This window comes from Sturnira hondurensis, unplaced genomic scaffold (genome assembly GCF_014824575.4).
Source record: "Sturnira hondurensis isolate 20B ecotype Veracruz unplaced genomic scaffold, ASM1482457v3 Scaffold0022910, whole genome shotgun sequence".
NCBI classification, from domain to species: domain Eukaryota; kingdom Metazoa; phylum Chordata; class Mammalia; order Chiroptera; family Phyllostomidae; genus Sturnira; species Sturnira hondurensis.
The window spans coordinates 15,539,314-15,563,932 of NW_028095541.1; the positions used below are offsets into that span (position 1 = coordinate 15,539,314).

The 24,619-nt window shown below is 38.6% G+C and overlaps 1 protein-coding gene across 7 annotated transcripts in view; it reads left to right on the top strand.

The window, feature by feature from the left end:
* Nucleotides 1–24,619, top strand: part of ARHGAP21 (Rho GTPase activating protein 21) — a 136,202-nt gene that overhangs the window by 2,465 nt on the left and 109,118 nt on the right. The gene's annotated exons all lie outside the window — the stretch shown is intronic.

Sequence of the window (24,619 nt, forward strand, 5' to 3'; positions counted from 1 at the left end):
GCTCTGGGGTGTCAGGTGGCTTGCATTGCCTTCAGGCCAGCATCTTTGGAAGGGCCCAGAAGATTTTATGCCAGGCTTCCTGAAATTCTTTAAGCAGACAGGACAGAAATCATAGAAGATCCTTTGATTTATGACACCCATATACCCTATTGCCTCTCATTATCTTTCCCCCTTTTATTTGGATTTTTTCCTCTGTAATGACTATGTTGTGTTTAATTTGTTATCAATAGTTTCAGTAATCTACTTTCTAAATATATTGAATATTGTTATTCTTATAAACTTTATTTTTGAGATGTTTGTATTTTTGTTGTAAGGTTGAAGGTTACTTTGGATAGCAGCAGCATTCCCAAATGAGCTTTCACTCACATTCATTTTGTGCCTTGTAAGTGTTAAATTTTAACTTTGTGGTTGTTGAAACAAGGTCTAATTCTAAGTGTGTGAGTTTTGGCATTTTAATAAAAATGAATCAAGTTAAATTTTTGTTTGTACAGCATGCATAGAATATTACATCATGCAGCTTACTTCATATTGGATTAGAAAGTTTAAGCAGAAAAATAGGTAGGTAGAATTTATTAAACAGAACTATAGATTTATAAGTAGAATCAGTGTTTTACTCCTTGACACCTGTAAACACCTGCTTGCAGGTAAAAAACATGATTAAGTATAACAACACAACCTCTGATCATGGTAAACCATAATCACTCCTTTTGGAAGGCCTACCTACAACTTGGCGATTGCTTAATGTGTATTGTAGTTACATGATAATATGTACTGTGGTCCTAACGCCTTATTTGTCATTGTCTTCTGAATACTTTAATTAGCATTCATTTGCATTATATTTGCAAGAACAATGTTATTTGATCTTTTTTTTTTGTCACTTAAAGGGTGTCCTGAAACTGAGAATTTATAATAGACACATCTTGTTCTTGGCTTGCAAGGCAGTGTTTCCAGTTGCAAACTTGGCTTTTATTAACAATGACAGTTATGTATTTTTCAAGGGCTGTGAAATTTGTTTTCACTTGGCTCTTGCTGCTGGCATGGCCATGTTGTTTTTACTCTGAGAACCAAGGAAACACTGGATTGTCTGTATTTTGCTCATTTTAAGACTGTATACATACCTGAGTTTGTTTTAAACTAAGGTATTGTTGGTCTTGTAATGAATAGGTAGATGAGTCGCTCCTGGAATGCTTTGAGTATCAACTTTGGGTTAATAAATACTAAAGTCTCTGAACACCATGTTTAATTTTGATGCTTAATTTTATCAGAAGTATTGCATTCTAGAGTAGTACTCTCATTATTTAAAAACTTAAAAAATAGCTAGGTTCTTAATGCGTATTTGAGTAATAAATTTGTGTTTTTACCTAACCAAGAGGTGAGCATATGTCTTAATATTAATCAGCCAAAAAACTTAACTTTGTAGAACAGAAGAAATCTATATAGTGAGTTAATAGGATTCACTGTTTGGTGGCTTACCTAATTAGCTAACTCCACCTTTTATGGATAAGATTTGTTGCTTTGTTGGAAAATGATCAGAAGTTTCTTCTTCATTTTAAGCATCAGAATCTAATTCTGTTGGTATGTGAATAAATGTAGGTACCCTTCTCCAAGAATATGCTGGAAAGTTAAAAAAACAAATAGCAATCTTGTTATGTCATGAAGAACTGTGACAGGCCAGTAGAGTATATCTAGATTGGCATTGTACAGTGAGGATGACACATTGTATTCACACAAAATTATATACTTTGCACAGGGAAAGATAGATTTCTCAAAATTGGTTTCACTTAATCTGAGCCAGATAAGAGGTTTTTAGGGGGTGTGTGTGTGCGTGTGTGTGGGGGGGGGGGGTGGACGTGTGTGTGGTATGATCTATAAAGTACTGTGACACCTAGCCTTGAGTAACTTGGCTCACAAAGTGACTGTGTAGACTCTGAGTCCTCTGATATTCTCTCGCCCTTTCATATCATATAGTATTTGTCCTTTGAGGTTCAACTTGCGTATTCTTGTTTACTTTTTATTTTAGCCAAAGGTGAAAACTTTGGCTTTCAGTTTTTTAGACCACGTCATTTTTCCCATTTATAACATTCATTTTGCTTTTTGTCTGTAGTTCATAGTGTTGTCAAGTGTTTAGTACTTCTACTGTCCATTATTAAAATAAACTTATTTACTACTGCTTATTAATTTATGTTTTGCTTCTTCACCTGGGCTAAGATGATCCTGTGACTAGAATGTATTATAGCTGGCGAAATACATTTGTTGGTTGATTTTGGAAGAGTGTAAGTAATAAGGCACTTTCCATGCATAAATTCATATGAAAATTCATACTTTCGTTCTTCTTTCTGGAATACACACTATACACTTTGCTCTTATCCCAGATTCCCTTGTTTCCTGCCTCCCCCCCTTGAATACCTCACCCCCTTACTCTTTTTTTTCCTTTTTGTAGGGATCTTCTTCCTCTGCTTCCCTCTTCGAGTTGGTTTTAAACACAGCCAGGCCCTCCCAGTTAATCTGTTCTCTTTTCTCATTTCCTGGGTTTCATTTTACAATCTCCCATGGCTTCAATTTATATGCCAGTGATTCCAAATTTACAACTCTATTTCAGATTTTATGGTTTATTTCTAGACCTATATAGCCAGTTGTGTACCAGTTTTGTTTTGTTTTGGATAGCCCAGAGGTGTTTCAGACTCGACAAATTGTTCCCCTACTATCAACCTGTGTTTCTTCTGTTTAGTGAGTAGCACCGCTATCTCCTTATTTGTCCAGGTCAAAAACTAGGTTATCATCCCTGGCTCATCTCATTCCTTCCTCCTATCCAAAGTCCTCTTGAGGGCACATTCCAGATCCCACTGTCACTACCTGAGTTCAAATCAACTGTATCTCCATGATGGACCCCGGGCCACGCCTGTCTTCTTCCATTGCTCTGTCCCTGCCACAGAAGACTCCTGCAACCGAAGGCTGATTATTGCATTACCCTGCGTAAAACTGTTTTGTGGTTCCCTATTGCCTTGGGATAAAGTTCAAACTCCTGAGAAGTCTTAAAGGACGGTGACTGTCTGGCCTGCCCATCTCCTGTCTCACTTGTTTCCTCTTTCTGAATGTCCTACACAAAGCTGCTTTCAGTTTCCCTGAGGGCATCAGTGTCTGTTCACTTCAGGTCCTTATAAGTGGTCCTTATAAATGCTGCTTTCCTTCACCCTTCCTTCAGTCTCCCCTCCTCTGCCTCTACTCCTCCCGGCTGATTTTCACTCATCATTTTTGTCTTTTCTTCAACATTACTTCCCCAGGAAAAGCCTTCCCTGATCTTCCAAGGTTGGATTAGTTGCCCCTAGTCCATTATCTCAAAGCACCCCGTACCTTGTTAGGAGTAGCACTTAAAAGTTTATTATCCATATTCTCCTGGATTGCAGGCTCCATAAGACTAGGGACCATGTTTGTTTCTACAGCAGTTGGTACATAGTAGATGTTCAATAAATATTTGTTGAATGAATGAATGGATATGTAGGAAAGGCCTTAATTTCTATTAAATGTTCACCTAGATTTCAGTATACTGTAGTGTCTTGTTTACCCTCTTACCTCATTGTTTCCTCCTCCTTAGTCTCTTTGAAGTTTGTTCAGCCTCCTGACCTATTAAATCTTCATATATCTCCGGGCTCAGTTTGACACTCTTTTCCTTTTGCTGTACCTAGTTTCATGATTTTAAATATCAAATATAAACTGCTAATTCATATATGTATATAAATACACATATACCTGTATGTATGAGTATGTATGTGCATGTCCACCCTGATCTATCCCTTGAATTTAGGTTTCTATAACCAACTGACTTGACTGATCGAAGTCCTCTCGGATATTAAGGAGGCATATCCAAAACCAAATTTCTCCTTCTCTGCATCCATTCCCCCAGGGCACCTTCCCAGTTTGCTCCTTCTACAGTCCTCATCTGAAACAATAGTAATCTCACCCTTCCAGGCCAGGCATCTGGGAGTGATCTTTGACCTCTTACTTTTCTCAGGCATAACATGCAAATCTGGTTGACTGGCCTCTCAGCCTCAGTGCCTGCCAGCCTAGAGTCCGTTCTTCACACAGTAGTCAGAGTGGACCTTTCATAAAACAGATCATGTCACTCCTTTGCCCAGATTCCTCTAATGGCTTCTCATTTGCCCCAGGCTAAAAGCCAAAGTCCTGACTGCCCAGCAAACCCCTGTGTGGTCCCCCCGTCCCCCTCCCTGACCTTACCTTCTGTTACCCTCACCCTCCTCACTCTGTCCTGGCCTCGCGGACTCTGTCTCTTGGGCACACACACGGCACATGCCATTCCCCAGAGCCTTCCCACTTGCTGTACCCTCTCCTTGCAACATTCCCCACCCCAAGGTGTCCTCACAGCTGGCTTCCTTGTCCGCTTCTGATTTGGCTTAGAGATTACCTCCTGAGTAAAGCCTTTACTGGCCATTCTGTTTGTTGAATATGTCTCCCCTGCTCCTGTGACAAGATCTGCCCTCTTTCCTTGCTTAATGTTTGTCAGGGTCACATAATCTCCATCTGATGTGCTTATCCTCATTTTGCTTATTCATTTGGACAAATAATGTATCTAGAACATAAGTGTGAAATGCAGTGTGTCCGTAACATATTAATATTTCTTGTGCCTAGAAGAGTACCAAGTACATTGTAGGTCCTCAGATATTTTTTTTCCAGTGAATGAATGAAATGAGGACTAAGAAACACTCCAAAATGTTACTGAGTTTCTGTCGAGGTATGTAATATGTGAGTACTTAGTTTAGATTATACAAAAATATGTAGAGTGCGAAGTGTATGTTCTTTCTGAGACCTGTATTTCTAGTAGCACTGCTGTTAACAGTTTTGGTGCCTTTTTTTCTTTGCGTTTTTCTTACCTTTGGGAAACTGGTAACCAAGTAACAGTAACCAAGGCAGCGTGTAGTACAAATGTATGAAATAATTTGTATCAAGAAATGAGATAATAGTAATTAACAGACGTAGTTGATAGGGAATTAGACTGGTGGAGAAACTGTAGAAAGAAACTGTGTCTGTATTGACATAATTTTTTTTCCTTAGCATGAATGAATGGCTAGTAAAGGAATGCTGCTTATTATATTTTTGATGTTTTAATATCAAATATTTCATTATGAGCTAAAAATAATCACAACATTGACAAAATGTTGACAGTTGTTAATTTTGAATGATGAGAATTTGGGGATTATATTATTTTTGTATTTTCTCTTTTTTGTTTAATTCCAAAGCTATAGTAAAAAGACACCATTTACAGATTTTAAAAATAGGTAATTTTTTTTCAGTCTGCTGAAAATCTGGTTTCTAGAAAACCTACCTTGCTTAAAAAATGGATAAATACTTTCTGAAAAGGATACATCACTACTAAACCCAACATTTAAAAATTACCTTAGAAGCTTATGTTTTCCTAATTGGAGGCCTAGGACTTTTCTGGCCTAGTTATAGTACAATATAATATAACACTATCATTTGATTTTAAACATGTGTTCATTCGTACTCCTGAATCTGTCAGAATCCCACAGCAAGTCAGACGCTTTATGCTGCAACTAGGATTAAAGATTAAAGCCTGTTGGGGTGAAGAGTAACAGCAGTGCCAGCCCTGACCAGCATGGCTCTGCGAGTTGGGCATTTTTCTGCAAATGAAAGGTCACAGGTTAGATTCCTGATTGGGGCGCATGCCTGGGTTTTGGGCCAGGTCCCCAGTTGGGGGCGAGCAAGAGGCAACTGATTGAGGTTTCTCAACCTCTTCCTTGCTTCCCCTAGCTCTAAGAATAAGTAAATCTTAAAAATAAAAAAAGAATAGCAGCAGTGCCAGCAGCAAGTGTCTTTAAGTGGCATTCAGCAGAGGGCTGGATTTGAAAATGTGGAGTGGGACCTATCACTAGACAAGGTCCCTCAAGAAAATGAGTGCCCAGGTCTAAGGAGAATGTCCCCGTACATTGTTTATGATCCATAGCATTCATTTCTTTCAAGGTAAACGTGTTGAAGTCCTCGTTCCTTGATTACATAATCTCTGATCCTTCACTGCTTTAGCTGTGACCAGGTTAAATAATCTAGTACACAAGTGATGTCCGATTTCTTTTGTTCTTTGCTTTGTGAAGAAATTTGTTGTCTTACTATGTTTAACGATATGTTGATTTAAGTGTGGGCGCTGCTAGTGTTGATAGAGATGCGCAGATGCTGTTATTGAAAGCAGCTATTTTCTGTTACAGAAAGACCATATGGTAGGCACTTATTTTTCTTTCTGGTTGATGTGATTAGATTAGTAGAACAAAAGGTTATTGGACTTAAAGATTGTCCAAGTATTTAATTTTAATTGACCATAAGGAATTAAATATGTTTAGATATCATGAACCTTCTATATATATATATATATATATTCTGTTGGTTGAAATAGGAAGATGTCTTCAGGCACAATCTCAATTTTGGATTGCTTCCACCAAAATAGTTTTTTTTTTTAGTTGTCATATTCTCTAAAAAATTGAGTATTGTGCAACTAGTGTATTTCACAATAAAATCTGGAAGCTGGCCTTTGTGCCTGTAAGATCATCTGAAAGACAAATGGACATATTATACTATAGGATGGAGAAACTTAATGTGATAGAAATTAATTTTTTAAGTCTGCTTTTTTTCTAATTGTCTATTAATATTTGAGTTATACCACTGTGTAGATTGTGAATAAGAGAATAGATTTAGAACCCAAATTTGATATTTCTGAATATTCATCTGTTGGGGAAGTTTTTAGACAGACCAGAGCAAACAGTTATATAAAAACGGCAAGTTGAGTTTACTTTTCCATAGTCAGGCTAGCTGCTGTTGAGTTTTCCATGTGATATTGGGCATGTTTTTGATTCAGAATTGATTACTTGCTGCCTTTTCCCCTTATTATCTGTCTCTGTTCTGAAGGGACATCTGGCATGGTTATGAGTAATGAGATGCACACTGTGCTGCTTATACCCCCACACCTATTTTTCCTTTTAAGCTAATGAAGACGTAGTTTCTGAACTTCCCTTTTGTTTACTGCATTAATCTTTAAGATATCTTGACAGGACTTAATATTCTTAAGAACATTTTGGTTTTCTTATTTAAAATGTGGTGACTCTCTTTAAATATCGGTACTTTAGAATGATTACATTTCTTTTGGATATGTCTCAGCTACCTTGATTGTGGGGATTAATTGACATCATTTTTTAAAACCTTGAGATATCTAGACATCATAATCCCTAGTATTTTGTAGTAAATAAAGATTCTGTATGTAAAAGAACTTGTGTTAACATGATCAAGACTTTGCTTTCTCTTCTGGTTTCTCCATATTGGCTTCTGGAAATATATTTTATATATAAGAGGGGGGAATTGTTCTGGGTACCCAGTTTAAATCAGATTTTAATTGTAATGCTTTTAGGAAACTGTTTTTGATGTATTTTCATTTTTTAAAATATTTTTTTTATTTTCAGAAAGAGGGGAAGGAAAGGAGAAAGGGAGAGAAATATCAATGTGTGGTTGCCTCTCATGTGTCCCCCACTGGGAACTGGCCTGCAACCCAGGCATGTACCCTGACTGGGAATCGAACCATGATCCTTTGCTTCACAGGCCCGCGCTCAGTCCACTGAGCTACACTAGCCAGGGCTGTATTTTCATTTAATAATGTATTTTAGATACTTTTCCTTAAAGGGGATGGAGATTGATCTATTGCCATTTATAAAATTTATTTTATATACAGAGAGAGAATAATTTCTGTAGTAAATCTTGTATTTATTTGTTCATATTAACTATCAAGAATAAGAAAACTTACAATGAAAGGGAAAAAAATACATTGTTCTTTACCTAGGTATGCATTGTGAATGGTTTCAGAAATCAATATAACATTAATAATAAATCATTAACAAAATAATTCTCTCTGCACACCTTTTCTTTTTTAACACCAGCAGTTATTCTGTCTGTCCATTGAATCAGTCTTGTCTTTCAGTCTCACTGATTGTACGATGCATTGGCTAGTACAATGCACATACAATGTAAACTAATTACAGAGTCCAATTGCCAGTTCTGCAGTAGAAGCAGGATTTCTTGACGTCAGTGAGTGTGATGTTGGAGAAGGAGCGAAGCTCTAACAAAGAGAATCTGGCAGAGTGAGACCAGTGGACAAATGAAGAAAGCATAATCAAGGTTGATAGGCATCTCAAAAGAGAATGATTTGAATGTGAAGGATTAAGAGAAGACTTTGAGAAAACCGATGTTCTTGAATATGATTGCATATAAGGGGATGTATTGCTTTTCTTTTAGGAAGTGATCTTTAGTTTGGACCCCAGTAATTATGCCACTGAAAGTTAATAGGAAATCCTAGCTTCTCTAGTTGACTTTGAAATGAAGCTGTTTAAACAGAGGTCCAGGGGTAGCTTCTTGAAAGGTCCTACATTTATAATAGTTCTTACATGCCCAAATATTTCAGAGTTCTGAATATTTTAGATCACTTCATTTCTTCTTAAAATCTCTTTATTGGGGTATGATTTAAATGTGAACAGCTGAACATATTTAACTGTGAGATTGTGCATAACACCCGTAAAACCACCCCACCATAAGGGTCATAAATGTATCCATCACCTCCCAAAGGTGCCTTTATTATTGTTGTTGTTATTACTATTATTATTTTGTGGTAAGAACACAATATAAAATCTACCACCTTAGCAAATTTTAAGTATAAAATATGGTATTGTTAGTTATATGCCCTGTGCTGTATACATCTCCAGAACTTATGTATCTTGCATACCTGAAACTTTGTGCCCTTTGGCCGTCATCTCTGCAATTCCTGCAGTATGCTCTCTGTTTCTATGAGTCTGACTGTTAGAGACTACGAGACTACACCTGCAAGTGAGATCATAGTATTTTGCCTTTCTGTGTCTGCGTTATTACACTTAGCACATTGCCCTCCAGGTCCATCTGTGTAGTTGCGAATGGCAGGATTTCCTTTTTTAAGAGTGAACGATATTCTCTTTAAGGTCCTGATTTCAATCCCTTTGTATAAATATGCAGAAGTGGGATTGCTGATTCATATGATAGTTCTATTTTTTTATTTTGCAGCAACATTCATATATTGCTGGCTGTACAAATTTATATTCCCACCAACAGTGTGCCTAAGGTTCCTCTTTCTCCACATCTTCACTAGCACTTGCTATCTTTTGGTTTTTAACAACAGCCATTCTAAGAGGGTGAGATCATATCATTATAGCTTTGGTTTGCAATTTCATTCGTGATTGATGAAGGTTAAGCACTTCTTATAGAAATATCTGTTTAGGTCCTTTGCCCATTTTTAAATTAGATTTTTTTTAGCTACTTTTGTTTTTTACTAAAAATCATACTAGTAGGAACAGTTACTATTGTACTATCGACTCAGTGGGCGAGATCAGGTATCGCTGGAGTCTTCCTTGGGGTGGTCTGAGCCACGCAAGAACTCGTAGCTGAAGATATTAATAGATCGCATTAGTTTATGGCCGCTAGAAATACATCTCTTCTAGACAAAGGGTAATGCAAATTCTCTTCAGTTGAGAAGAACTTGGAAAAGAATAATTTTTCCCTGTTTAGTGTTTGGCTACTGTTGCCACTCTTGGCCATCTTTTTATTTGACCACCATAATCTATTATCTAACTTTTACTTTCAAACAAGTTACTGAAGCATGGTGTTCGGATCAAGTGGGATTGCTAGGAAAAAGGGAGGCAGATATTTAAAGCCCTGAACTGTACATGTATATTCAGGAAGCATAAGGATACCCAAATCACATGGCATAACAAGTGAATACTGCTGGGTATCTCTCAACTATGGTGAAAGTTCGACATCTTTTTGAATGGAAAAAGTATCTTTTCTTTTATCTTTTTTATTTTTTAAATTAGCTTTATTGAAAAAAAATTTTTATACAATTAAAGATTGATATTGCCTTTAATTACTCTTTTAAAAAATGTATTTTATGGACTTCCAACCAAGATGGAAGCATCGGTAGATACACTTTGCCTCCTTGCACAAGCAAAAGGACAACAACAAATTTTAAAACAAAATAACCCGAACTGCCAGAAAATCAAACTGTATGGGAGTCCAACAAACAAGGAGTTAAAGAAAAAACATTTATTCAGATCGGTAGGAGGTGCAGAGATGGGCAGCCCAGGTGGAGAGGACTTGGCGGCAAGGTGGCGGCTGGAAGGATAGTGTGGTCCCACGTTCGTGTGCTGATAAGCGGGGAGGAACAAATGGGCTACAAGATAGACCGTGCAACCCAGGGTTTCAGCGCAGGGAAATAGAGCCTTGGAACCTCTGGATGTAAAAATCTATGGGAGTGTGGCAGGCAGCCGGAGAAACTCCAAGCCTCACAGGAGAGTTTGTTGGAGAGACCCACAGGGTCTTAGAATGTACACAAACACACCCAGGGGGAAATCAGCACCAGAAGGGCCCAGTTTACTTGTGGGTAGTAGGAGAAGTGACTGAAAGCCAGCCAAGAGCCCAACAAGGGGTATTGTTTCCTCTTAGAACCCTCGCTCACAAACAGTGCCACAATGTAGTGATGTGGGTTGCCCTGCCCTGGCAAACACCTAAGGTGCTGCCCCTTACTACATAACAGGAGGCTGAGACAAAGAAATATGGCCCAAATGAAAGAATAGATCAGAACTCCAAAAATAGAACTAAGCAATGAAGAGATAGGCAACTTAATCAGATGCAGAGTTCAAAACACTGGTAATCACGGTGCTCACAGAGATGGTAGGGTATGGTTCCAAAATAGAAGAAAAAGTGAAAGTTATGCAAAGTGAAATAAAGGAAAATATACAGGGAATCAACAGTGAAGGGAAGGAAACCAGGACTCAAATCAACGATTTGGACCATAAGCACGAAATAAACATTTAACAGAACAGAATGAAGAACCAAGAATTAACAAAAATGAGGCGAAGCTTAGGAACCTCAGGGAGAACTTTAAACAGAGGTGCCAGAAGAAGAGGCAGAGCAAGAAATTGAAAACTTATGTGAAAATGTAATGAAGGAGAACTTCCCTAACTGGCAAAGCAAATAGACTTCCAGGAAGTCCAGGAAGCTCAGAGAGTCCCAAAGAAGTTGGACCCAAGGAAGCACACACCAAGGCACATCATAATTACATTACCCAAGATTAAGGATAAGGAGAAAATCTTAAAAGCTTCAAGAGAAAAGCAGACAGGTACCTGCAAAGGAGTTCCCCTAAGACTATCAGCAGATTTCTCAACATAAACCTTACCGGCATAAGGGGCTGGTGAGAAGTATTTAAAGTCATGAAAGGCAAGGACCTGTATCCAAGATTACTCTATCCAGGAAAATTACCATTTAGAATAGAAGAGCAGGTAAAGTACTTTCCAGATAAGGTCAAGTGAAAGGAGTTCATCATCACCAGGACCTTATTATATGAAATGTTAAAGAGACTTATCTAAGAAAAAGAAGATGATCAAAACAATGAACTATCAACAACCCAACCTAAGAAAAAAGAAAAACAAAAACAAACTAAGCAAACAACTAGAACAGAATCACAGAAGTGAACATCCCCTGGAGGGTTATCAGCAGGGGGGAGGGGTGCATAATGAGGAAAAAGGTAGAATAAGAAGCATAAATGATAGGTAAAAAATAGACAGGCAGGTTAAGAACAGTATAAGAAGTGGAGACACCGAAGAATTTATATGCATAACCCATGGACATAAAGTAGGTGGGGAATTTTGGTGGGGGGGTGGGTGCAGGGTGGAAGGGAATAAAGGGGAGAAAAAATGTGTCAACTGTAATAGTATAATCAATAAATATTTTATTTATGCTACTACAGTTTTCCCGTTTCCTCCTTTGCCTCCTACTACCCACAGGGCCCTGCACACTCCCACATTCAGTCCCCATATCATTGTCCATGTCCATGGGTCATGCATATATGTTCTTGGCCTACTGTATTCCCTGTGGTGTGCTTTACATCCCCATGACTATTCTGTAACAACCAATTTGCTTTTAATCCCTTCACTTTTTTCAACCTCCCCGTCAAATACCCCACCTATCTGGCAACCATCAAAATGTTCTGTCTGTAATTCTGTTTTGCTTGTTTATTTTGTTTTTTAGAATCAGTTGTTGATAGGTATGTATTTATTGTCATTTTATTGTCCATATTTTTTCTTTGTTTTAAAAAAGACTCTTTAACATTTCCTATAACACTGGTTTGGGGGGGGGGTGATGAACTCCATAGCTTTTGCTTATCTGGGAAGCTCTTTATTGGTCCTTCAATTCTAAACGATAGCTTTGCTAGGTAGAGTAATCTTGGTTGTAGATCCTTGCTTTTCATAACTTGAAATGTTTCTTGCCAATCCCTTCTGGCATGCAGAGTTTCTTTTGAGATCTGACAGTCTTATGGGAGCTCCTGTGTAGGTAACTGCTTTTCTCTGTTGCTCTTTTTAAAATCTAACTTTGTCTTTAATCTTTGGAATTTTAATTATGTTTCTTGGTGTGGGCTGCTTTGGATTAACCTTGTTTGGGACACTCTGTGCTTCCTGGACTTTTATGTCTATTTCCTTCACCAAGTTAGAAAAGTTCTGTCATTTTTTCACGTAGGTTTTCAATTTCTCACTGTCTCTCTTCTCCTTCCAGCATTCCCATGATGCAAATGTTGTGCTTGAAGTTGTCCCAGCAACTCTTTACACTGTCCTCATTTTTTTGCATTCTTTTTTCTACTTGCTTTTCTGATTGGGTGGGGTTTTTTCCTTATATTTCAAATAGCTGATTTGATTCATCCACTCTCCTGTTGATTCCCTGTAAATTACCTTTTCAATTAGTGTATCCTTAGTTTCTCAGTGGATCTTTTTTATGCTGTTGGGGTCCTCACTAAGTTCATTGAGCATCCTTACAACCAGTGTTTTGAACTCAGCATCTAGGAGATTGCTTGTCTCCATTTTGTTTACTTCTTTTCCTGGAGTTTTGTTTTATTCTTTCATTTGGGGCATGCTTCTTCGGCCTCTCATTTTGGTAGTCTCCTATGTTTGTTTCTGTGTATTAGATCGAGCTGCTTGCTACATCTCCCAGGCTGATAGAGCAGCTAATGTATAGGTATCTTGCAGGATCCCGTAGCACAGCCTCCCTTGTCACCCAAGCTGAGTATGCCCAGCGCATCACCGTGTGGGCTGTGTACACCTTCCTGTTGTAGTGTACACCTTCCTGAGCCTTGATTGCTTTTGGCACTGCCAAGGTCAGCTACCACCTGTGTTCTGCCCAAGGTTACCCAGCATAAGCTACAGAGTGATCTGCATATTGCTGTTACTTGTGCTGGGCTTGAAAGTGTCCTGGTGAGGCCCAGCTGTGAACCAAGACCTAGGGCCACTTAGGGGGAGTTATGAAGCTCACTGTGGACAGGTGCTTGTTGTTTGAGAGGATTTAGGAAGATCTGAAGCGTGGGCCAAGGCAAGCCATTCTTATGGAAAAGCCACTGGAAACAGCTTGGGTGGGCCCTAAAGTTGGGTAGGGCAGAGTCGCAGAGAATCACCAAGGTGGGACAAACTGTGTGAACCAGGTTGATGGAATGTCAGATATGGTGCCCACCTGCTGGCTCTTTGGTTCTGTTGGCTGAAGGCTCAGAAAAGGAACAGTGGGCTCTGTTAGCACTTTTGTTTGTGAAAGCACTGCCCCCAGCTCTTGCTCTGATGCTGGGCAGTTCAGTTCCTCCCCACAAGTCCCTGATGCCTTTTAATCTGCTGCCCCTGTGGTGGAGCTCAGAGGGATTGAGTCTCCGGCAAAGTCCGAGTGCAGGCCCTTTAAGATGAACTGGCTGGGACTACAGCAGTTTCTGTCTTCTGCTGCCTAAAAGTCTGCTGGTTTTTACAGTTGTGGGACTTATATTCAGCTTATATTCAGCTTGAGGTTATGGGCATTTATCTTTCCTGGCACTGCTACTCTGGGCTGGGGGGCCTGGTGTAAGGCTGGGACCCATTAATATCCACCACCTGTGGATATGGGACCAGCACCTTCTGTGTCTACACCCCTTCTACCTGTTTCTGTGTGGTTTTGAATTTGGAAAAGTCAGGATTTGTGCCGTCTGTCACCACCAGAGGCAGTAAATAGAGACAAGGATTTAATCTGTATGGGCACTTTATTTAGATGCTGTTGATCTGAGAATATGGTGGGTTATGTATCCTCAAAACCATCTTAATAGCTCATGTTAAGCCAACCCTTTTATAAGGAGAAGAAAAGGATGGGTTGGGGGATTTGGAAAAAACATTAATCAGAAAGGAGTTGCAGTACAGCTTGGAGATTTTCTTGTAATTCTTTATCTGCTGATAAACAGTGCTTTATCTGCATCTTCATCTGTTTTCCCCTCGGGGAGCACGGCTGCTTAGATACCATCTGATGGATGGCTTGAAGACTGTCTGGGTCACAAAAGTTGAAATCTTGTTAACCTCCTGAAGTCACGTAGGTCATGCATTCCATTTCTTGGAATAACAGCTTTCCACGTGCATTAATCACTTAAGCCTATCAACTATAACTACAGCCAAAATCTTTAATTCTTGAGTTCCCTCATCAGTTTCTTCTCTAATTCTATAGTTGTGGGACTTATATTCAGCTTGATTTCTAGCAGTTCTGAATGATGGTTGTTTTGTGGTGTAGTAATGATTTTGATGTGGTTGTGCAAGGAGCCGAGCTGTGATTATCTACTCTGCCATCTTACATTGGCGTCTTTTTTTAAAATTATTTTTAATTTCTAAATTACAGCTGATATTCAATGTTATGTTAGTTTTATGTATGCAGTATAGTGTCTTTTCTAGTTGGCTTTCAATTGACGGTATACTAGAGAAGGATCTTATGTTAGTTTCTGAAAAGGGTTTTGAACGTGAGAGAGCAGATTGTGTGATTAAGAAGACGATATAATGCCAATATCAGGAATAAAAACGGGGGCATCATTCAGAGCCTACAGACATTTAAAAAGATAAAAAAGAAATATTATGAATAACTTTATGCCAGTGAATATGACAACTTGGGTGAAATGTAAATTCTGTGTAAGGATTCTGATGCCAGTTAGATTTGTGAGTGTGTGGGGGTCCCACACCAAACAGTTCTCCACCAGTTGAATGCCCTGCAATTCAGCTTTCTGACACTCTCTCCACAAAGCATCATGGCGTCACAGTCCACAGTTCAAGGCTTAGTCTACTGAGACTGCCCACCTCCATTTCAGCCAATGGCAAGTCTAGATAGCCAGTCACCTGTGCTTCTGACTTAACAGGCTACAGGTGGGAGCTTCCAACAGCCCCCCTTCTTGTATTCAGTTAAGTTGCTAAGATGGCTCTTAGAAGTCAGGAGGAACATATTACTTAACTAAGTCAGCGATTTGTTTATAAAAGGATGTAACTCAGGAACAGCCAGATGCGGGGCAGGTACACAGGGCAAGCTGTGCGCGAGGGGATTGGGGCTGCCATGCCCTCTCCCGGAGCACTGCTCTTCCTGCGTCTCTGCGTGTTCACCAACCCGGAAACTGAACCTCATCCTTGTGGGTTCTCATGGAGGCTTCGTTACATAGGCGTGATTGATGAATTTTGATTCAACCTCCAGTCCCTCTCATCTCCCCGGAGAGGAGGTCAGGGGCTTGGGACTAAAAGTTCCATCCATCTAATTATCTTGTGGCAACCATCCTTTGGTGTAGCCCAAAATTCACCTTATTAACATAACAAAAGACACCTTCGATGCTCTCATCACAGGAAATTACAAGGGTTTTAGGAGCTCTGTGTCAGAAATGGGGATGGGGCCAAATATATATATATATATATATTATGAATCATAGTGCCACATCATAAGAGATACAAATTACAAAAACTGCCACAAGAAGAAATTTAAAAAAAATTCTCACTAGTGCCATAAATGTAAAAGCAATTGAGTTTGGAATTTAAAACCTCCTGACAAAGAAAACTCTAGATCCAGATGATGGCATAGATATACTCTGTCACACATTTATGGAAGAAATACCAATTCTATGCAAATTCAAAAATAGAGAGGGAGGAAACACTGCCCTTCTTTTATGAAGCTGGCATGAACCTGGCAACAGCGGGCTGAGAACATTATTAAAAAAGGAATTCAGACCAATAACTCTCATGGTTGTAGATATAAAAAAATCCTTAACAAATTGTGAGCAAATCAAATCTAGCAGTATATACGCAGGACAATATATCGTAATTTTAATTTTAATTCCTGGGAGTTATCCCAGGAATGAGAGGTTTATCATTTTAGCATATTAACAGTCTTAACATATTAACAGAATTCATACAATGATCTCAGTAGATACAGAAAAAGCACTTGACGAATTTTAACAGTCATGCATCATAAAAACTCTTAGAAAACTGGGAAGATAAGGAAACTTTTTTTTTTAAGATTTTATTTATTTATCTTAGAGGGGAAGGGAAGGAGAGAGAGAGAGAGAGAAAGAAATATCAATGTATGGTTGCCTCTTGTGCGTCCCCTGCCGGGAACTGGGAACTGGCCTGTAACCCAGGTATGTGCCCTGACTGGGAATCGAACCACGACCAACCACGACCGTGTGGTTCACAGGCCCACGCTCAGTCCACTGAGCTACACCAGCCAGGGCAAGATACGGAAACTTACTCACTTGATAAAGGGGCTCCTTATGTCTGTCAATATCGAAATATTGAATACTTTTGTAGTGCTGAGATCAGGACCAGGACAAGGATGTCTGCTGTCCACACTTCTGTTGAACTTCTAACTGGAGACCCTCTTTAGTGCAATAAGTCAAGAAAAAGAAATAAAAGAAAGGAAGGGAAAAGGGACGAAGACAAAACTCGTCTCTTGTAGACATGATAGTGCACACAGAAAGTGGTAAGGAATCTCTCTGGCCAGGGTAGCCCAGTTGGTTGGAGCATCATCCCATTGCCAAAAGGTTGCGGGTTTAATTCCTGGTCAGGGCACATACCTAGGCTGCGGGTTTGATCTCTGGTCCAGGTCCACGAATGATTTCCCTGATCTGGGTGTATATGGGAGGCAGCCAATTGAGGCTTCTCCCTCATGTTGATGTCTCTTTCTCTCTCCCCTCTCGCTCTAAGAGCAATGAAAAATGTCCTCTGATGAGGATTTAAAAACAAAACAAAACAAAACCCTGCTTGGTGTTGCTCAGTGGATTGCGTGCTGGCCTGTGAACCAAAGGGTCACAGGTTCAATTCCCAATCTAGGGTTGTGGACCAGGTCCCCAGTAGGGTTGTGTGAGAGGCAACCACACATTAATGTTTCTTTCCCTCTCTTTTGCCCTCCCTTCCCCTTTCTGCTGATGAATAAATAAAATCTTTAAGAAGACAGGAAGGAAAGTAAGTAAGTTAAGAAGTTGTAAGGGAGCTACCAAGAAAACCAGAGCTAATAAGGTTGCAGGATACAAGGATACAAAGATACAAAATTACTATAAAGAAATTAATATTTTCTATATACTATGAACAAACAATGAGAAAATGGAATAAAAGTAATAGTATTATTGTTTTAATACTTTATTTTATTTTATTTTTTGGTTTCCAAAGATTCCTTTAATAATTTTAAAAACCATAAGGTTTCAAAGATCATATTGGGAAATTTTTAACCAAAGAAATATTTAAAAATGCAACCTGAAATATTTTAACCATGAACCAAAATCTAGAATACACTGCACTAATTTTCTGGATCCTAAGTTCAACTTTTTAAAAAAAAATTAATTTAATTTAATTTTTATTTTATTATTATTTTTATTTTATTTTTTTGTTTTAATATATTAAAGATGACCTAAATAGAGAGAGATACTATGTTTATGGATTAGAAAACTCAGTATTATTTAAGATTATGACTTGGCCACAAATTGCTATGTAAATCCAATTCATTCCCAATTAAATTTCCAGCATGGCTTTACATTTTTTTTTGTTAAGAATAGACAAGCTGACTCTAAAATTTATATGGAAAGGCAAAGGACATAGAGTAGTCAAAACAATTTTGAAAAATAAAAAATTTGGAGGACTCACACTGCTATTTTGTAATTGTTAGTGAAAATGCCACAAAATCAAGAAGGTATGGGATAGGTATGGTGATAGATACACAGAACTATGGGAGAGAGGGGGAGTATGAACATGTGAATTCAGTGGGTGAATTCAGGTGGTGCTGGAAGAAGTAAATATGTGTATGGACGGAGGGGAACCTCCCTCTTTACTTTACAGGTTAGCCCCACATAGAACACTGAAGTAAATGTAAAAAAAGCTAAGACGATCCCTGGCTGGTGTAGCTCAGTGGATTGAGCGCGGGCCTGCGAACCTGACTGCAGTTCGATTCCCAGTCAGGGCACATGCCTGGGTTGCAAGCCAGTTCCCAGCAGGGGACTCACGAGAGGCAACCATACATTGATATTTCTCTCCTTCTCTCCTTCTCTTCCCCTCTGAAGATAAAGAAATTTTAAAAAAATCTTAAAAAAAAAAAGCTAAGACGATAAAACTTGTAGTCAAAGACAAAATATGCGTGGCTTTGGGGCACACCAACATTTCTGAGACAGGACACACAAAAAAGCTAACTGGAAAAAGGGAAACCCATGATAAATTAGACTTAACAAAATCAAGAACTTCTGCTCTTTGTAAAATGCCATTAAGAAAACAAAAAGTCAAGCCACAGATGGGGAAAAAATATTTGCAAAACATGTATTTGATCAAGGACTTGCTTCCAGAATATATAAAGAACTGTTACAATTCAATAGTAAGAAGACAGACAACCTCTGAGGGGAATCTTAAAGTCCGAGTTTCAGGCAGGAGAGCAGTACAGCCAGGCAGAGAATGAGCGTGATTAAGAGGGAAAGCCACCAAATTAAGGGAGAAAAGCCATATTCTAATCAATACTTATTATTCTGTGAATCGGTTTCCATATAAGATTTTATTTGTCTTTGCAAAGGTGATATGGTTCTTAAAGAATGTATAGTTTGTACCCTTTTTTCGGCTTGGAAATATATAAATCAAAAAAGTTATTTAGTGGTCCTTCGATTTCTGGCATGCAGTATATGCCTGGTTTTGAGTGTCAAAGCCTTTTAATAGTCTTCATTCTCACTGCATTTCAGGTATTAATGCTACTGACACTTACCAGCCTTAATATGTATTTACTTGTAATATACTGTGTGTAAGTGCTAGGCTGTAATGTGTTTTTCTGGAAATATACAGTGATACAAAGTGGATTTTAGGTAATTATTTAGAGTTTTAAGGGAGAACATTAAACTCTTATTATGTACTTTACCTCGTATTATCCTCACAACAACCCCATGAGGTATGTATTTTTATTATATCCATTTTAATGGTGTGGAAACTTGGGTACAGAGAGCTTAGTTAAGGCTACGCAACCAGACGAGGAATACAGTGATTTAATGAATTGAGTGTTAACTTACTATCGTTAATAGCTTTACTAGAAAGAAGAAAAAACTTCAGGGTGAAAAATCCTTACTTTGATCTAGATTTACCAGTTCCACATAGATTGAAATTGTTTGTGTTCTGTTACCTAAGTGGTAAACAGTTCAATGGCAAATTAATAGACAGCTGGAAACTTATCAACCCTGCATTTTCTTTTGGCAAATTAGGAAACTTGATTTCTTGACATCTTCGAAGTGTCAGCTTGTGGTACACAAATGAATGAAATCTTCTGTTACTTCGAAGTGTTACGTTAGTGAGCAAAAGCCATTTGCTATGTTTATTGTCTCAGAGTTGGTTTTTAAGATTAATTTTATCTTTTGGAAGATAATATTCTATAGGTGTCTTAAGGTCCCACTTATTATTTCTCTAGAATAGTAGATCGATCATATTTTATAGGTTTTTCTGGAGAAAGCCTGTGGTTCATTTAAAGCCGAGCAACTGTAAAAAGGTTTAAAGTACATATACTTCTGACGTGTAATGTCTTAGTGTCCAACATAAAAACATTCACTCAAAGCAAATGGCAGATCCTTTGTCCCCCGAATATACACGAATATACACGAAGTCTAAAGTTTTTTCATGTTTGCTTACATCCATTTTTGCTTGAAGTGCCTTTCCCAAGGCTTCTTATTTATGTAAATCCCACACTTTCTTCAAAGTCTGACTCAGATTTTACCTGCTTGTAATGCTTCCTCTGACCTTAGTGTCTGGAGGGAGAAAAGATGTTCCCAGTCCTGTGGGTGATGATGGGCAATGGCTTTGCCTCCTGTGGTCTTTCCCCCTCATTCTTTTTTTTCTTCTGGACTCCTGCTCTCTAGGTAATCTTATCTCTAATGTTTGTGCAGATCTATAATTCAGTATCCAAAATGCTTGGGTTTTTCAGAGTTCAAAAGTTTTCAAATTTAGACATGTAAGATGATGCAGGTTCTGTGATCACAACACCCAGCTTTTAGAGGAATTTCTGCTATCAGTGCATGAATATTTACACTATGGGGAGTAAATAGACTTGGAAAGAGCTTCATGTTAGTTCAGGGCAGGTCAGGGTTTGCCATCAACGAGTTACAAAACATTTTGATGTTCAGACCTGTTTGAATTTCAGAAGTGTCCATATAGGATTAAAGGTATGTATTATTCAGTGGTTTTCAAGTATAAATTGTGTATAATGAGGGGAAATCTAGTAATCTTATGACTTTATGATTTTTCTGCCCTACTTTTACCTTTATTTATAGAACTGAATCAGCTCAAAAGGTGACCTATGTGTATGTTATGTGTGTCTGCCCATCTGTCTGTCTGTCTGTCTGTCTGTCTGTTATCTATCAGTATTAACTGGTAGGTACAAATGTAAGTCACACGGTTCAGTTCTTATTGTAGCTTCAGTTGTCCCGTTTTTGACAAGTGGTTGCCTCTTCAAGTTTTCTCAGAAGTCTTTAGACGTAAGCCCAATTGTTTGGGGTAGCTTCCTGTCCAGTATGATTTTCTAATTTATCTTTTGTGTATGCTTCCTGCCCAAGACCTGGAATCAGCCATTTTTTCAAGCCCTATATTCTTTTAGTGGCGAGTGACATTTCAGGATCACATCTGGGTGTTAGAGGTGTTATCACTACTAAGTTGTAATTGTTCATGGTCTTTTTCATACTAACTTTTTATTTTGAAATAACTTTAGACTCAGAAAAGCTGCAAAATTGTACAAAGATATTATTATACTACAGAGATACCTTGTATCCTTCATCCATATTTCCCTAATGTAAACATCTGTTCAATAACCAAAGTGCAGTCATCTGAACCAGGATGTAAGTATTGTAACAATATTAATATTAAATTACACAGTGTGTGTAGGATTGATTTATGAAAGCTTGATCATCGTTGTGCCTTCAGTCTCCGAGTCCTTTGTTTCTCCTTTGGTATGAACTTTTGTGTAGTGGTTCTGAACTACTAAGAAGGGTCTGTCTGATCAGATCACTTGGGAACTTTTGAATATAAGATGCCTGAAACCCTTCCCTCCTCTCTTTCAGAGTTGTTTAGAATCGCAGGCTGGGATAGAATAGATAGTATCAGTGTAGGTATGCAGGGATTTTGCTAGAATTCCATCTGCCCTAACTGCTTAGTGAGATCATTTTGGTAAGGAAGCAATTTGTGTTTGCTCACAACTGGTAATAATGACCCCTTGGCCCCCCAAGTAAGTTATGTTATCTTAAATGAATCAAATGTGATTCTTCTAGTGCCAGAGATTCCTATCATACTCAGACTTGCTCTTCCACATTTATTAACTCATTTAATAAATACTTATTGAGCATCTTCTTAGCGCCTGACACTGGGGACACAGCAGTGAAAAGGCACAGGCATGCCTGGTCTCTGCCTCCATGGATGTGCACAGGTGATGAATGGGGAGCTGCAAACAAGTGAGCGGTTGGACTGTAATATAGTGTCATGAATACTACTTTAGAAGAAGAGCAGGGAGCTCTGAGAAGCAGGCAGAGCTCACCTAATGTAGGCATCAGGGAAACACAGACTTCTGCGGATTGTATTTAGCTTAGTCAGGTAGGAGTTAGTTAGATAAAAAGAAGAGAAGAATGTTCTGGAGGAGGGAACAACCTGAGTTTCTAATGGCTGCAGCTAGAGAGAATTTTTAGTATCTTATGGAAGAAAAAAGTATGGGACCACAAGACCAAGGATGGGGAGAATATGGAAATGAGCTATTTTTCGTAAATCGAGTCTTTTCAGAGCATTCACATTTTTGTAGAAATAACTCATTTTTATGCACGTTTCATCAATTGCCACATCATCTAAGTTACATAATAACAATAACAAATCAAACTGATAGGTTTGTGGAAAAATACACAGACTGCCATATTTTTTCATGTATAATTGCACCCCCATGTATAATGTGCACCCATGTTTTTGGCCCAAACTTTCAGGAAAAAATTTTTTGTTTTAATTTCTTAATTCAGCTTTTTTATTTGTTTATATTTAGAAACAAAACTGATTATCATATTCCAGGGTATTATTTTGCATATGGATATCGTTATTGTTTTCTGGAGTTACACTTTTAATGCATAAGCATAAATAAAAGAATTAAAAGCATTTACATATACAGAATTAGTACTACTCATGTATAATGCACATTATAATGCACATGTATAATGCTCATGTATAATTATACATGGCAAAATACAGTATGTCAAGTGTTTCATTCTGTGGCCGCAGATGTAAGTGTCTAGGGAGTATCTTCCCAAGCATAGAGTTAGCCTGCCACTGGATCAGCCAGGGCTCACACTCTGGGAACTGAGCATTTTTGTTTGTCTGGTGAGTCAGGCAGCAGTCAGTTAAGCCTACATCTACAATTACAGTTTGGGGAATAGATGAGCTCATTGAAGGAGATGAGGAGAAGAGGGCCACAGGTGGAACCTCAGGGAACAGCACCAATTAAGGACAGATAGTGGAAGACAAACCAGCTAAAGATTTGAAGGACTAGCCCTGGCTGGTGTAGCTCAGTGGACTGAGCGCGGGCCTGTGAACCAGACGATTGTGGTTCGATTCCCAGTCGGGGCACATGCCTGGGTTGCAGGCCTGTTCCCCGCAGGGGTCAGTTCCCAGCAGGGAATGCACGAGAGGCAACCATACATTGATGTTTCTCTTCCTCTCTCCTTCCCTTCCCCTCTAAAAATAAATAAATAAAATATTTAAAAAAAAAAGATCTGAAGGACTAGTTAGAAACAAGCTCCTAGGAGCTTCACTTTTCAGATTTTGAGGCATTTGAATCTGACCTTGCAACTTTATTATTTTTTTTCATTTAACCTGGCTTTTGCAAATTTACTTTGCCATTGGAGATTTTTCTCATTTAACTAATTCATATAGGAACATACTTTGGGAATCTCTGCTGAAGGCAAAAAGGAGCAAGGAAGGGATTTAGGCAGGGTAATTATAATTAGCTTGTGGCCTCAGAGATTCTTTTGGTAGTTCTGTGGAGGCAAGGTTCCAGAAGGGAGTGTGGGACAGGACGTTTGGGAGATCAGTGGGAGGCCCTTGTGGTGGTCCAGGAGAAGGTTGATTGGGAGACCCCCATCACTTCAGGCAGAGACAACAGGGATAGAAAAGACTGGTTCAGTGTACATTTTAGTTGAAGTGACAGGGCCTGGTAATTAGATGTGATGTAAGGAAGAGGATGTCTAGGATCTCTGGTGTATTCTGTTTGAGTGACCAAGGGGATGAATTGTGCTGCCCTTATGCAGATGAGGGTTTGCAGAGCTGGTGCAGGTTGTGAGAGGGATGATAAAGAGTTTGGTTTGGACATCTAGGTTTATGTGTTTAGCAAGAGTCTAGACATGTGAATTTGCAACTTGGAAGAAAGGGTAGGGTAGAACAGAGGTTTGGAAGTAATTGCTAATTAAAACCGTGGGTCTGGAGGATATTATCTAAGAATAGAATAAGAAATGAGGTAGAAAAATTCTAATTTAGTAGAGAGGGAAACCCATCTTAAGAATATTAATAACCTTGATTTATTAGGTGTCTGTTAGGCACTGCTTTAAGCGTGTTATAGATGTTATTTTATACAAAACAAAAGAAGACCACGAGAGCAGGTGTTTCTTTACAAATGAATGAGTAGCTAAGCCCTTGGCTCCCTGTCAGACATCTGGAAGACAGTAGGTGAGGAAGTGGAGTCTATCTTGCTAAGTAAGATCTGGGCTTTCTTACTTTGCTGCACTGCCTCTTTCAAAAAAAGGGGTGGTTCGAGAAGTGGGAAGAGAATAAGGAGGATGGTTATATGGTGCCCAGGGTGAGAAACGTTTAAGGAGCTGATAGCAGTGTGAAATGTACTGAAAGACTGAGAAATGAGGTGACCCTTTGGGCTAAGTACAGTGTATGGGTCAGGGATGCTGCCATGACCTTGTGTTCAGAGCTGGTTTGTTGTGGGAACAGTCGTCACAATGTATGTATGTATGTATGTATGTATTTATTTAAAATATATAATCTTTATTATATTTTCCCATTACCATTTAGTCCTCTTATTACCCCCTTCCCCCGGCCATGATAGATTATTATACTACCTTCCCAAATTGTATTTTCGTTGAATGAATAAATGCTAGCCCAGAAGGACGGTAATAGCCATCATCTTTTAAAAAATTAAATAATAATCAATATGGAATAAGACTTTGATGCAAAGTCTTTCCTTTGTGATCTAGTAACTTGAATGT